Consider the following 15,551-nt stretch of genomic DNA (forward strand, 5'->3'; position numbering starts at 1 on the left):
TGCGGGCAGCAGCTTAGGGACCTGAGAAGCACAGAGCCACACCCATTTTATAGCAGCAGGGCTGCAGAGGATATGGGCCCCACTGGAGGCACCTGGCTGGGCAGTTCGGCCTACAGGCTGAATGATCTCACAGACCCTGCTTGCCCAGCAGCACTGAGGCATGTGAGCCAGAGCAAGCTGAATTACTAGGAAGAGCAGCCCAGATAAGTCCAGATTTTCCTTCTCTCTCATTGAAGGAAGAAAGGCAAACGAGACTCCTTCTATTTGCCCAAATTCTGTAATTTTTATAAACCAAGTGGAAGACTTTGATGAATCTCTGTTTTGTCTATAAATACAGATAGCAAGTTTTTCTACATGGGCTGTATTGTTAGAAAACAATCACTGAGGACTTCAAAGAACATAATTAGTCATCTGCACAGCAGTTCCAGTCTCCTCATTTGCTATGCTCCTCCCTGTAGTAGCTAATTTTTCTTGTATTGCCTATTGAAGTAATACTTAATGAAAAGGTCTCTCCGGGTTTTGGAATTCCTTTCATCCACCGGCCTCAGAATGCTGCAGGTCCAGTAATTCATTAGTCCTCTCCTATTAATGTGGGTGGGATTCAGATATTATTACTGCATATTATGGGCTGAGAAATGAACAAGAACCACAAGAGAATCATAAAAATAGGGCAGAGAAAAGGGGCTTAGAATCCAGTGGTCCGGCCATATTTGAGGCACTGGTGAGGCTGTGGTATTTGGGTTGGTGTGTGTCATAGGGTCGGCAATTGGGAATGGGGTAAGAATGCTTTTCCTGCCTGTCTCCCTGAGAAATCCCATTCCTCAGATGGGAAATTTGAGTACTGGCCACAGGAGCAGCTGTAGAGCTGGACCTCTGTAGCATGCGCTGGGGGAGGTCTGGAAGCCCCCAGGGTTTAGCTGAGTAGATCCGACCATCCTGCACCATCTGTTTCCATGCATCTTCATGATCACCCTGAGTGTCCCAGCCAGATCTCCTGGGTATGGGCATCTATCCTTCCTGCCCACTGTGGGCAGATGGGAGATTTGCTTCTGCAATTATAGCCTGCACAATTCATTCAACAATTAATCCTGGCTGCCTTGGCCCAGTGTGGCTGCCAGCTCACGCTCTGATACATGGACTTAATTCTGCCTGGTGTGTGCATTGTTTGTTTGTGCACGGTGTGCAGGGCCAATGCTGGTGTGTCTTTTCTATCTGGAGACCCAAGCCTCATGCTGGGCTTCTGGTAAAATTTCAGCAAAGACTGAGAAAATAAGCCTCTGCTGTTGTGGAAAGATGGAGAGTCTCTAAGGAAACTGGCAGGAGAAAAATGGGGCTCATGTAGTACATGTGGTGAAGAGAAGGGCTATGGCCATTTCATAGATGAGGTCAACTGGGTTTCCTAGAGATTAAATCACTTCTACAAAGTCACACAGTGGTGGAACCATTGTCTGACAATCTCATTGTTAATCACAGCCCTGCTAAATGATCTCCACTGCTATTAACCACCTTGTGAGCTGGAGGTCATTGCCCTGTGTTACCGGTGAGGGAGCTTGTACAGGATGGCTGGGCTGCTGGTCAGGGCCAGCTCTATGCATCTCTTCTGCCTTCCAAGTATATCTATCCTGCATCATACCCATTTCATAAATTCCACCAACAATGACATTCTGGAGGATGTTTTCCCAACTCGGTGTATCCTTGCTGATGAAACCCTGGATTGCTCTTCCCCTGCATCCATTGCTCTGCATCCAGGGCTACCAGGGTTCCTGGTAGAATAAGTGCTCAGTGATGGCCAGGAATCTAGAATTTGGCAGAGACTGTTCAGCTGGGCAGACATCCAGCCTGGAGCTCCTGAGATATCTGGGTACCCTCAGGTTTGACACTGATGAATTTTAGAATAATGTATTTACAAATTACTCAGAGAGATAGTCAAGAGGAAGATAAAAAAGACCAGAAATGTTGACTAAACCACTCTGATGGGGACAGCAGAGTAGCTTCCATGAAACAGCTGCCATTAAACACTTATTCCCAGGGTTAGTGTCCATCAGATGATCCTAACTGAAGCTATCTTCAAAACCCATTTTTGGCAATATGCATTTGGTAATGTGCATTTCTATAACTTTGATGCTACTTAAAGTAATGTTTTTGGAAAGATGACCTTTAAAGTAAGTGATATTTTGTAGTTCTTGTATCCACCTTCTGAAAAGTCAAAATGTCATTTAGCATTTATAACGGTAAATTCTGAGCATTTCAGTAAGGCAGACCTGGGAGACGGAGCTGGAGATCTGAGTCAAGGCGACTGAACGTTCCCCATCAGCCACTAACAAGCATCAAACAAATTTAATTCATGCTGCTTTTAAACAGCACTAACACTCCCTTCAAGTGAAGGGATAATGAAATAATTGGCATTCCATTTCTAGAGACAGGGAGGAGATGGGGAAGCAAGAGCCCATTTTGAGAGAGCCAGGAACAATGGGACATATTTATCAAAGACTTTGATGCCTTCTAACAGCACCTTTTCCTGCTGGACCTACCGGCTGTGCATGCTTGGGGACAACTGTCACTTGCCTGGGCACATTCAGTGATGCAGATGTCTTACCTGGCATTCCCCTCATGCTGAGGTGTCTCTTGGTCACTCTCTTCTTTTTCTACTCAAGTCCCCAGATTCTCAACTTGAGAGAGTTGTGACTCTGCACATGGCCTTTGCAGCCAGCAGGCCTGGCTTGGCTGCCTCTGCTTCACCGTGCTGTGCCTTAGTGTTCTTGTCTGTGAGATGGTACTGAATGTTGCTCTATTGGGAGCATTAAATGGGACCATTTTTGTAAAATGGTCAGTTCAGGGCCTACACAGGTAAGTATGCACTGAGTGTGGCTAGCACTTTTAGTTCCAGAAAAATGGCATGTGGCTCCTCCTCTGTCCTTACACTGCTATGGAAATTCTTGTATTTGCACCTGCAGTGGTTTGTCAGTGTTCATGGGAAATAAAGAGAGAAGGATAGCTCCTGACTTAAAAGAAGCTCAACACCTGTCTACATGGAGTCATTCCTAGTGATCAGGCAAAACTGGAACCCAGTGGCTGTGAGAGCTGGAAGGGATCCCAGAGACCACCTAGTCCACACTCTTCATTTTATAGATGGGGAAACCTAGGCCCAGAGAGTGATGCTGGCCTTGCCAAGGATCACAGTTTGTTTGGAGCCAATCCAAGTCCCCTGGCAGACTAGGCGTCAGACACACACCTTTCTAAGTACAGTCCTTTGCAAAGCTGTCACAGCCACACTTTAAAAATGAGGTCCAGTTGCAAAGTGAGAGTGAAAAGCTTCCCTGATTTACTTAGGGAAGGAAAGGGAAATGATAGGCTTTGTAATTGCTGGAATCATACTTCTAATTCTGTTTACAGGGTGGAGGATTGATTGCATGGGCCGAAAGTGTCAGCACACTCGGCAAGCTTCTGTTTTCATGCAATTAAGTCTTGCTCTTACCAGGTCAGCTGAGGACCTCTAGCTGGAAGGCCAGGCTAGACTAACCCCAGCCTCAAGTCCTGAGGAAGTCCATGGGAATAGGCAAGAAGTTGGAGTCCCCAACGCAAGTGAGGCCATCAGGGCCATCAGGTCATGCTTCCTGACACCTGGGCTGCTGGCCAGACTCCAGCAGTCCCTGTGTGACATCAGAATCCCCATGTGACTGACCACTCAGAGCCCGTTGTAGTCTGTCCTTGCCTCCCTGGCTGTCCCCTTGATGACAGTCTCCATCTTGACTGTGCCTGGGGTTGCTCTGCTCTTTGCACTTGGGAGATGTGGGCCATGAGCCTCTTCGTGGAAGCACCCAGTGCTACCCTCTGGCGAGCCATTGACCAAGTGACGGAGCACACAGACGGGAGGCATCAGACTTCTCCTGAAGCCAAACCCCAGTGGAAATCTGTGAATGAAGTCCAGAGATCTCCTGAGCTGCCCACTTGCAACTCACTTTTGAGTGACTCTAGTAGAAAGAAAACACACTATTTGGCCTTCCATAGGCACACAGAGGCTTACAATGTCCCATACTCCACCATGACCCAACCACCTGTCACAGAGTCTGCTACCTGTAGTCACCTACAGGCTCAGGGGCAGGCATCTCCCATGGGGACTTGTGAAAGTTCTGAACTGACCCCCTGTAGCTTACACGTTCCTTAAATCTGGTCTACTTTAGTCTCTTGCTGATCAGTGACCTGGCATGCATCTTGGTTTAAGTTCTAATATGGAAAATAATATTTATCTTGTAGGCTAACTTGGTTTGGCTGGAAATGGTTGCCTAAGTGCTGTGTTAAGAAGGATTCTGAGGCCATATCTGGGCTCAAGGGGAAAATATTATGATGGATCAACAGTACCTGCTGGGGTGCAAAGGAATACGGAGAGCAAATATCTGTGGTTTTGTCTGTTATTTTCTTTTAGAAAGGGCATCCCTTTCTCTTGGGTATCTGCTGCTCACAATTCCATTTGTTCTGGTGGGGCTCTCAGTTAGAGTACCTTGCCCCTGGCTTCAGTGATGAGCATGTGACCCAGACCCATAAACACAATGATGTCCAGGGGACAAACATGTGACCCAAACCAGCCAATCAAAGATGCTCCTTGGGATGTGCCACATGAAGCTGGAGGAAGGTGGCTCTTGCCTCTGAAATACTAGGTGGGATAAAGTGAGATAGAAGCTGCCTGCAGCTCTGCCCAGCCTCTCCCCCATCCCCTGCCCCTTACTCTTCTTTCTGCACATGAAAAGTCTGTTTGCAATAGGAGGGAATAAGGCCAACAGCAGGAATGGAGAGATACAGGAAGGCCTGACATCATCATTTGAGACCCTAGATTTCACTGGAACCAAAGCCTGCACTGCTCCTGCTCTGACCAGATTGTGAGCTGAAAAGCACAGCTCTGAAACTGTAGGCTGGTTAGAGTTAAGTGTCTGACACCCACAACCAAAAATGTGCCACAGCCAGCTGTCAGCCCTCTTGTCACTCAAAACACTTTCAGCTCTACCATAGCCCTAATCCCACTACCTGACTCCATTCTTTGAACCCCTGTAATTCTCTAAAAGAAAAAAGACTTTTTCTCTTGCCTTAATCATATTCACTAATGTTTTGTGTGCCATTCCCTTCCTCTGCTCATTTTCAGAAGAAATTTCTGTTCTCTGTGATACTTAGCATTTGAACCAAGCCACTCAGCTTTTGTGAATCTGTGTTCTAAGGTGAATGAAGAAAATGTTTGTAGCTCCGAGACATTTATCATATGTTGCTTACGATAGCAAAAACTTGTAATATTTCCAGAATATCTCGCCTGGCTTTAGTGCATCCACAGGGGTGGAGAGAAGTATGGCTTTAGTGCATATGCATATCAACAGGTGTTCCTCAGGGGGTGGAGAATGGTTCATTTCCATATCAATGGGTAATTACCTGGGCAATGGAGGGCTTATCTGAGCCTGAGAGGTTAAGGGGAGGCCTGGCTGTCTTCTGCTGGAAGAGGAGAGAGAGAAACGGCCCTGGACTGCAGTTTGTAAACAATAAATGGGTATTAAACTTTATTTCTCACTTTGATTTTGGTTTTAGAGGTATTTTGCCCAAGGATTTCCTCTCCCTGGACTTACAATTGGAAATCAGCCAAATGCCCCCAAATAAGGGTACTGTTAAGGAAATGCAGAAATCGTCACATTGTGAAAAAGTATGTAAGCCATGACAATTCTACTTACAAAGAGGTTTCTGCATAGCACGTCCCTGAGGCTCCCATGCTGAGTATAACCCCTCTCGTGGTGTCAGAAGTGTGGAGCCCCCAAGCACCTGTGGTTATTTGTACAGCCTTAACTGATTCAGTGTGCGTTTAGCAGAGGTCACATCACATAGGGCTTGCAATTCTGCTGATGATCCTTTGACACCCTCCCCATTTTGGGGTCCCACTCTCTCTAGATTTTGCCCATGCAGCACCCAGCCTCACTGCCTTGTGTCCATTCTCTTTTCTTCTATATTACCTCAGAGAACCTCAGAGTCATCTGTATGAAGAGCAATCTGGGTCTTTCCCAGCTCCAACCCCCAATGAATTCGTCCTAGGACTCCCTGACCAGAGCGAGGCAGGTGACAAACTGCACTCTTCCTCCTAATGTGGCAGTCAACTTCTGGTTTTTGCCATGGACATTGGCCTTGAGCTTCCCCACCTCTGCCAGAAATGGCCTTCCAGACCTTAACTGCTCCCAAATCCCCTGGAGTACCCCGCCTTAGCATTTAAGATTCACCAGGGCAGGGGTGGGGCCCGAGAATCTGCATCCCTAAGAAAGCCCCAGGTGATGTGCATCTGATGCTGAAGCCATGATCAGACGCCACCTGAACAGATAGAGGACTCTCCTTAGAGAAATTTTGGTGAACAATATTTTCTCCGTCTTGTCACATATTATTATACCATTATTGGAGTTTTCTCCAATAATGGTATAATACAGTTACATAAAAATGTTAATGCCTGGGGCATCTGCTTCCCAGTTTCTTCAGAGAAGCAGAGAAGAGGATCCCAGACTGCCTATCAGCTGGGTTTGCTTAACAAAGAGATCCAGAATAGGTTCCATGTTTTGCAAAGAGGATTTCCAGCAAGTACCCAGGGCAACCCCCACTGTTCCCAGGCCAGAGAGGGTGATGGCATTGGGAGCAGCATCGGGCATGGGGCTGGGCCAGCAGGGATTAGAGCCTGGGGCCCCAGAAGCCAGGTCAGGGACCAGTTGACATACTGCGAGCTGTATTTAGATAACACTGTGCCAAAAGCATGTCAGAGATGGCCAAGGGCAGAGCTTCCCAGCTGTCCCTGCCTGCCCCCCAAGGCCCTTGCTCTCTGCTGGATGGACCAGGCCAAGCCAGCATCAGCAAATAATGACGGCCCCTCAGACGGCACTGCTGGAGAAGCCCCAGGTGGTGGAGAAGTCCTGGGAAACCAAGTGCTAGTCCCAGTCCCGGCATTCACAGGTGAGGCTTTGCTCTTGAGCATCATGTCCTCTTCTGGGTTCCATGTCTCAGTCCATGTAAAACAAGGGGCCTGCACCAGGTGATGTCCTCTGTTCCGTGAGACTCCCACCCTAAACGGGTCCTCAGGGTTTGCCTTCATTAGGATTGTCTTCTGTTATTGTTGGGGGGAAGGCACAGAAAGCCAGCCCAAATGTTGTGAGAACCCAGACCAGTTAGCATGCCTTGATGCATTTTGCAGCCTCCTTGGTTATGAGGGGTGGTCAGATGGTGAGAGACCCAGCACCCTGTCTCAGTCCCTGGGGTGCCCCTTTTATTCTGACAAGTGAGGAGCTGACAAGGATGTTGGGGAGCACAGTTTGGAGATGGATGGCATATTTGGCTTCCAGATATTGGGAGTGCCCATCACAGCTGGACTTCCTTTGGCTCTGCTGTCTGCATGGTGATCTGAAGGTTTGGGAAGAAAAGCATCAGTAGCTCTAGTTTGGGCCTCTCTGTGGATGCAGCCTGGGTGTGGCCTGGTGTAACTTGGGTGGGGATGGGGGTGGGATAACATGCTGGGGCAAAATACCTTTGAAACCAAAATCAGTCAAAGAGAGAAATAAAATGGGAGAAATTTGTTTATTTCTTACAAGCAGTCATCCACTTCTGCTCACCCATCTCTCACACAACCTGGCTGCAACCAGATATGCCCTCAACCTCCGGTGTAATTACCTATTGATTTGGAGATGGATTACCTCTCTCTACCTTTTGGAAACACCTACTGATATGGAGATGCACTACTGCCAGGCCAGAGATTCTGGAAATATTGCAATTTTACCCACACCCGGGATGGGACCAAGGACAGTACTGCCATCTGTGAGCAGGAGTGTGGCACCTCCCTGGAGCCAACCATGGGAATTGGCCTTGAGTACTATGATCCTTGTGGGCTTGGGGGTCATTTACATAGTTTCCCCAGATCTATAGTCACACTGCTCCCAGGACTTAAAGAGGAGTCATCTGCCAACAGGAGCTCCTGTGGCCATGCCAGCCTCAGGCAGGGCCCTTCTCCCTGACGGGGCTGCCCCTGTGACTTCAGGCTTTCTCCTTTTCTCCCTTGCTGTGTCCTTCCTCTATTCTTGTGGCTGACAGCTACTGGGCACTTCACACCTCATTGAAAAGTCACCACGATAATTACCAAATCATTAACAGGGGATTTTGAAAAGGCACTTCAAAGCATCTCTCCCAGAATTGTTAAGACAGGTATAAAAGTCTATCTGGGCAGAGAGCAGCTGGTTTAAGGGGATGTTGAGAAACAATGGGTAGGTGTAAATTGGCCTGGGCTGAGCTGCAGCAAGGCTAGGTAACCTCTCAAATGGAGCACGGCAACAAGCAGGCAGTCTCTAAACGTACAGGTTTAGACAAAACACCTAATGTGTACACTTTGTTAAGGAATTTGACCTGTTTTGGAAGGTTCAGATACAATAAACCTAAATAAACCTTCTTGCATCAGAGGCTTCATTATTAATTTTACTAATTGAGATTAGTGAGCACCACATGCCTGAATGGCTGGGGATTGGATAGGCCAGTTCACTCTCCTTATGCCAAAAACCCCACAGGAAGGAAGCGAACAAATGGTTACATCTCAAATATTGGGGGGACTATTGGGCATGCCTATTTAAGCTGCCCATCTTACTGAGCCCTTAACACTCGTGGTTGCATCATGATGAACCTGGAGATTGTTTGGATGGATATACAACTCTTTCCTACCTGCATACTTCTTTTCAGAGATTCCCTCCCACTTGGAACTGATCTCTGGGAAGCCACAGACTCAAGTGTGGATCTCAGTCTTCCTGCCATGGCCAGAGTCAGTGGGTTTCTACACGTCTGAGACCTCTTGGCAAAGATGCTGGGACTCGCCCTAGAAACATGGAACCAGAATCTCAGAGGCTGAAGACCTGGCATCCATACTTTTTGGAAATTATTAAGGTGATTCTTGGCAGTTTTTAGAGTTCTGGTATTTGGAAACTACAGGAGCTGAACATACTTGTGGTTTCTTTCTTTTTTTGCATTTTCAAAGTTATTGCAGAGCACATCTGCTTCAACATACTGCCTTTGGGTCTTCAGCAATGTTATCTCCTTGTGAGGGCTGTTTTGCAAGATGCATTTCCTAGATGCCAGACAGAAACTGCAAGCTGAGCACAGGAGTGTTTGGCTCGTGGTGACCATCTTTAGCACTATGCGAGCATCTGTCTGGCACCTTATAGTCTGGTGAGGCAGAGTGCGAAGCATCCAGCATTTACTGGTGTTCACATATGGAGTGTAGCAAACTCCACCTAGGACAGCATGCTATCTGGGTATGACTTGCTAACAACATGCAGCTGTCCATTTGTGCATGAGACCGCCATGCTGTGTGGGCCTAAATATGCTGGTCATTTCCACACCCCACCCTAGCCTGCCTTCTAAACAGTGGGCCATGTAGCCTGAGGCTGCCTTTTGCTACCACCATGGTGGAAAAGGGAGGTACTGGGTGGTCCTGGAGGGGAAGAGGTGACAGGAGATTCTGGGTAGTCCCAGGAGACACAGGGGAAATGGGAGGGCTGGGTTACCCGAGAGGGGATGGATGAGAGTGACAGGTAACCTGCAGTGCTAGGGAGGAAGTGGTACCAGCTACATGGGAATCAACAGCTTAGGAGACCCTTTCGAACACACGGATCAACCTGGGGGACCTCCAAATCCTTCAAAGTACTGATAACTTCGGGATTTTATTAAAATCACCTTGAAAAATCTGTCCCATTTATCATAGGCAACCCAAAGTCTCTGATCTATCTCTAGGCATTCTTGGGGCACCCCCACTTCTGCCTGCCACTGGTCCTGACTCCGGTTGGATTTCCAAGTTCTGTTCTGTACTATTGTTTTTCCCACAGGCTATCACCCTGTCTCATGCAGCCTGATCTCTTCTTACTCCCCAGTCCCACCAGCCCAAGGATTTGGGTGGAGCCGACTTCCAGACCCAGTTCAGGAGAGCCCAGAGACATCACAAGGACACCATCGCCCTCAGTCTGGTCTGGATCCTATATGCACATGCTGCTCTGTGTGCTGTGAAAGCCCACATCTCATTCTGGCCCATTCTCTTCTCATCTAGCATCTCCTCACTCCTCAGAGACCTCTGGTACCCGACTTGCCAGGGCAAAACTGCCAACATGGAAGGGAAAGTAAGAAGATTAATTGAAGATTGACCTAACCTTCCTGTATATCTCAATGATCTGACCTCAGCATTAGAATTAAACAGCCAGAGATTAGATTCTGCAGGCATAAACCAATAACACACAAATTTTGGCAAATCATATGCAAATAACACATGTGACTTTGTCCTGGATTGCTCTCCTTAGATGTGTCTCTCAGGAGCAAGCAAAGAGAGATTATTGGCAAAGTACACTCAAGATGTAGGAGCCAAAGGAACAAGAGACGAAATGGTAGATTCTTAAACCTCCACTGCATGCCAGGAAATTTTACGTGTGTCATTTGCTTAACATCTTGAGTGGCCGCTGTGTGCCTGGCATGGTAACAGAGACAGTGAAATAAACAAGAAGCAGCATGCCCTCCTGCTCCCACCTGTGATGACTTCTTTGCTTCCAGCAACCCTGTGAGCTATTTTCATTCCTAGATTGCAGGTGAGTCAGCAGAGATGCAGAGAGTCACCTGGCCAAGGCTACAGTGCTAATAAGCAAAGAAACTCCGATCAGACCCCAGGTCCATCTGACTCCAAACCCCATCCTGAATGCTATAATCCACCGCCCTGGGCCTTGAAGGGAGGCACCATCCCATCAACTGCCCTGGCTGTCTTGGAAATTTGTTGGGTGAGGTCAGGGAGAATATTTTAGGTTTATTGGGGTCACTTCTTTCCTTTGGCAATATGGAAAGAGCCAGAGCTCAGGCTCTGTGCAAAGCAGATGGCTCTGGCCTCCATGCTGGCCCGGTCAACAGGAGGGAGGGCTGGGTTCTGGCAGTTCTGTTGCTAGGGTTTCTGAAAGGGTAATTTTGCAAACAATACCGAGAAATTGATTGTGGCAATAAATTACCATTCTAAAAGGAATTATTTTTATCACTATGTTCTGAGACCCTGAAGAATGCAGCAAAGACAGGCTGAGTAGGTTATTCTCTGTGTGGGGGCCAAGAGTGGGGGCACAGACAGAAGTGTGTGCATGTGTGTATATATTCCTGCCTGCTTCTCAGCTTGATGAAATGTATTATGCAGACGCTAGGCCCTTCCACCCTAGGGTGTTCATCAGAGTCTGAGATGCTGTGTCTTCCCTGGACACCTGCCTGTCCAGGTTGTAGCAAGAGGAACTGACCTTAAGGGAAGATATCTTAAGAGCTCACAGTTGGCCTGGACCCAACAGATATCAGATGGGGAGTCCAAGGCCATCCCCAGATATTTTGCTGTGAGAGGCTGGCCAGGAAAGGCCCTATCACATGTTCAGCTGAGGTAGAGGTGTAAGTGTCACCCTTGTGTGGAAAGGAGAACACAGTGCAGGGCACTCTGACTTAACACCCCTGATATCCTCTGCACACTTCTGATTAAAGCTAACTTCCTCTGAGCTGAGCACCCAGATAAGGAAAACAGACCACGAAGCCCAGAAGGCCCTGCCTCCCTCACTTCCAGCCACACACTTACCAGGGTAAGCTCTCCTGGCTTTGCCTGTTTGTGAATTACATAAAAGCAATCATACAGGTACATTTTGGAAGGATGATTACAAACTCAAGTCCTGTAAAGCTAATGATAGGTTTATTGTCTGGGATACTTGTAATTTAAAGGAATCTTTTGGCGATGTCTTATGTAATTGTGTTAATTGACCTTGGCCCCAAGCCTTGTGCATGCTGAGATTTCTTAATACTGAGCATGTCTTTCAGGACTACAGATGCATTTGGTGTCCTGGAAATTTGCCCACAAATGCAGGCAGAGTGTCAGGGAGAAATCAACATTAACACTGAATTTTCATTAAACAGGACCATCTCTCATTTCTTTTTGTCACAGATTACTGATTGTCAACTTTGACTGCACGTTGGAATAACCTGGATTTAAAAAATATTGATGCTGGGGGTCCCACCCCCAGAGGTTCTGATAATTTGGCATGGATCCCTTTGGCCCTCACTGTCCTCAGAGTTCACCTGTGGGGCATGAAAGAAAAAGTTATCTTGACACTTGGTAAGGCAAGACTTCAAATTATTCAGGTGGACTGCCACAGTGGGGCTTTGTAGTAGGGCTCAACTTCAAATACCATGAGGAGACACGGTGATTTATAGCCAGGGAGCAGGGTGAGGGGGTCAGGGTATGGAAAGTTACTGAAAGAGTCAAGTAATTCTTTGCTAAACTGACCTAACATATTCCTGCTGAAGGTACGTCAGGGCAATCAGAAATTACCTTATCAGAAGAGGAATTTGGTCAGATATCAAGGGTGATCAGGAACTGAGGATGGGGGATTATGGTTAAATGGACTTGATAGGATTCTTACTAAAATTGGGTCATGCAAAATGGACATGAAAGTCCAGATGTCTAGACCTACTTGGGAGGAGGATTAGAGGAGCCTAACTGGAGTTTGGTCAAGGACACACCTAGTCAAGTGTTATGGAATCTGGGTAGAGAAGGTTCTGGCATTGGAAAGGCCTTGAAGATGTTGAAACAAGAAGGAACCAGATGATACATTTTCTACCAAGATGTTGAGTTAAGCAGAGACCCAGGGCAGAGGTCATTTCTCTGATCTCCTCCAATGACAGTCTGGGTCCCTCTTGATGGCGATTATCATGGCAATGAGAGTCGGGGTTGGGAGGGAAGAGAAAGAGGGTGAAAATTGTGTGGCCTGGGGCAAGTTGCTTAATATCTCTAAGCCTTTGATCTATAACATGAAGATAATAATGATAATACCATACCCACAGGTTTTCTGGGAGCATTAAACAAGGTAAAGCATTTAATCCATTTAGCATGGCAAGGGGCACATTGCAAATGCTCAGAAAATACCACCATCATTCAAAGTTGCCACAAAAGGAATGTTTATACTGTATAATCCTCAATTAAAATGTGCCATTTGAGCTTGGTCAGAGAAGAACACTGACATCACCTGATATTCTTTTAGTCAGATGGGCCTCTCTTTTCTTCAGAGGCCACAAGCATGAAAATAATTCCTGGGGCTCATGAGACTTCAAGATGTGACCACACTGCAAACTAGGTCTAGGTCTGCTTAAAAACACAGGATGAGTGCTCGCTTTGGCAGCACATATACTAAAATTGGAATGATACAGAGAAGATTATCATGGCCCCTGTGCAAGGATGACACGCAAATTCATGAGTGTTCCATATTTAAAAAAAAACAAAGCACAGGATGAAAGGAGAGGGTGTCGGATGACCCACTCTGGCCTCTCTAAAGCCTTACAAATTGAAGACAGAAAATGTTTTTCTCAAGCAATATATTAATTCTCTTATGAGAATACAGTAAAATGTAGTGGATTCACACCAGAACCCAGAATTTTATAAAATTGTGAAAAGAAGAAAAACTTTCCTACAGCTGAAAGTTCAAATAACCATAACTCCAAGCACTCTATTTTCTTGGGTTTTGGTGAAATCAAGGTAAGGTGGATCAAGGATGGAGATAGTTTAATAGGCAACTCAAGATCACCCACTCACATTCCATTCCAGTAATGTGAAAGGGAAATTTAAACCCTACCTAACGTTGGGCTAATGTCCAATCTTAGCAGGATGACATCCCAAAACAACTTCCTCTGGACCTATCATTGCTCATCCCTTAACTTTTACATTCTACAGGGCTGTAAAAGAATATTTGGCCCTTTCACTTGATATCCACAAGTGCCCTGTATCTGATATCCAGGGCAGCGTTGCCTCCATCTACTAGACGGACTGTAGAAGATCCAATCACTTTTGCCTTATTTTTTTTTAACAAAACCTCTATTTTGTTTCAGCAGTTACCTCTGCTCACAAGACTTGAAGAAGGTGACTGTATCTCCAGCTTCAAGGATAGATCCTGACTGGACAACCCCAATCCTTCCCAATGATTGTTTAGTAAAGGACATGTGACTCAATTTTGGCAGATGAGAAGTGAGAGGAAGTTTGCCAAGTGTCTCTAGGAATGTTTCTTTTGCTCCTAAGAAAGAGTCAGGCTGAACATTTCTGCATCTGAAAGTGACTCCTGGAGCTGCTGCTGTGATTTTGAGACTAACCCAATAATAAAGTCTGTTGAGGTGACAGCCTGAAGCAATGGAAAGAACCTGGGTGAGCTTCCAAGTATGCTGAGTGGCCCCTGACCTCTGGGCCTCCAGTTATGAAGGATTGATTTTCTGAATTGCTTAGAGTTTTCTGTTACTTGCAGCCCAAAGTATCCTAAATGCTGTAAGAGTATTCTGGGACTCAGAGGTTAAGTGAATTGCTTATGGTCACCAGGCTGCTAAGTGGTAGAGACCAAATGAATCCTACATTTTCCCACTCTTTGTTCAGGTTTCTGCTTTCCTCTATCTCAAAATGATCATTTTACTTCTCTGAAAGGAATTACAGGGTATACTATCACTGAATTGAGTGTTTACATTTCATTCCTCAGGGCAGTTAATAATGCAATGGCCAGTAATGGCCTATAGCAAACAGAACTTTCATGTCCTTACTGAAACCAAGCAGAAGTCCCATGGGGGACAGGTGCTGAGGTCCTGGCCATCCCCCAGACTGCATGTCTCTCCCATTTTACTCCCTCTGCCGTCTCTGCTGAATTGTCTGCCCCACACATGTTCTCAGCCCAAGCATCATATATTCCAATCTCTAATTGCTCTTACCCATGCAGAACAGACCCATCTTTGTTTTGGACATCGCCGGAGCATCTACATGCTTTTATCTCATCCCCAATATGCCTTGTTGCCCAATGATTCCACTGATCTGTTGTATCAGATGATTTCATCTCAAAGAACAGTGACTTAAATAATTAGGGAATTTGTTTCCCTACTTAGTGAGAAGTTGCATTGTTGGCAATTTCCAGTCTAGTGCAGCCGTTCTGCCTGCATCAAGGACCCTGGCCCTTTCTTCTGTGTGTATCCCTTACCAGGCTTTGTGTATTCACCATATTTCTTCCCATCATGTAGAAGTGGCTGCCATTGCCCCAAACACCATGTCATCACATGGAGAGGGCCAGAAACAGGGAACGAAAGGGGAAAGAAAATGCATCAAGGACCCTGGCCCTTTCTTCTGTGTGTATCCCTTACCAGGCTTTGTGTATTCACCATATTTCTTCCCATCATGTAGAAGTGGCTGCCATTGCCCCAAACACCATGTCATCACATGGAGAGGGCCAGAAACAGGGAACGAAAGGGGAAAGAAATCCTCACACCTTTCTCTCTTATTTTTCAGAGAAAGCACTCTATCCTCAAATCTACCCAATAATTTTCCTAAGGCCGCAGAGCTGATAACAGCAGAGCAGGGCTTTAAATGTGGACAGTCTGACTCTAGACTGTCCGCCAGAAATAAGATGCAAGCCACCTATGCAATCTTAGTTTTTTAGTAGCTACATTTAAAAAGTAAAAAGCAGGTAAAATTAACATATTTTATGGAACCCAGTGTATCCAAA

The 15,551-nt window shown here is 46.3% G+C and overlaps 1 non-coding gene across 1 annotated transcript; it reads left to right on the forward strand.

Moving 5' to 3' along the window:
- Positions 1-13,189: 13,189 nt before the first annotated feature.
- LOC118968399 (U6 spliceosomal RNA) lies at positions 13,190-13,295 on the forward strand. Its single transcript, XR_005056048.2, has one exon. It is a non-coding gene; the product is annotated as a U6 spliceosomal RNA (small nuclear RNA).
- The last annotated feature ends 2,256 nt before the right edge of the window (positions 13,296-15,551 follow it).

Source organism: Manis javanica, chromosome 3, assembly GCF_040802235.1.
Source record: "Manis javanica isolate MJ-LG chromosome 3, MJ_LKY, whole genome shotgun sequence".
In the NCBI taxonomy this organism is placed as follows: Eukaryota; Metazoa; Chordata; class Mammalia; order Pholidota; family Manidae; genus Manis; species Manis javanica.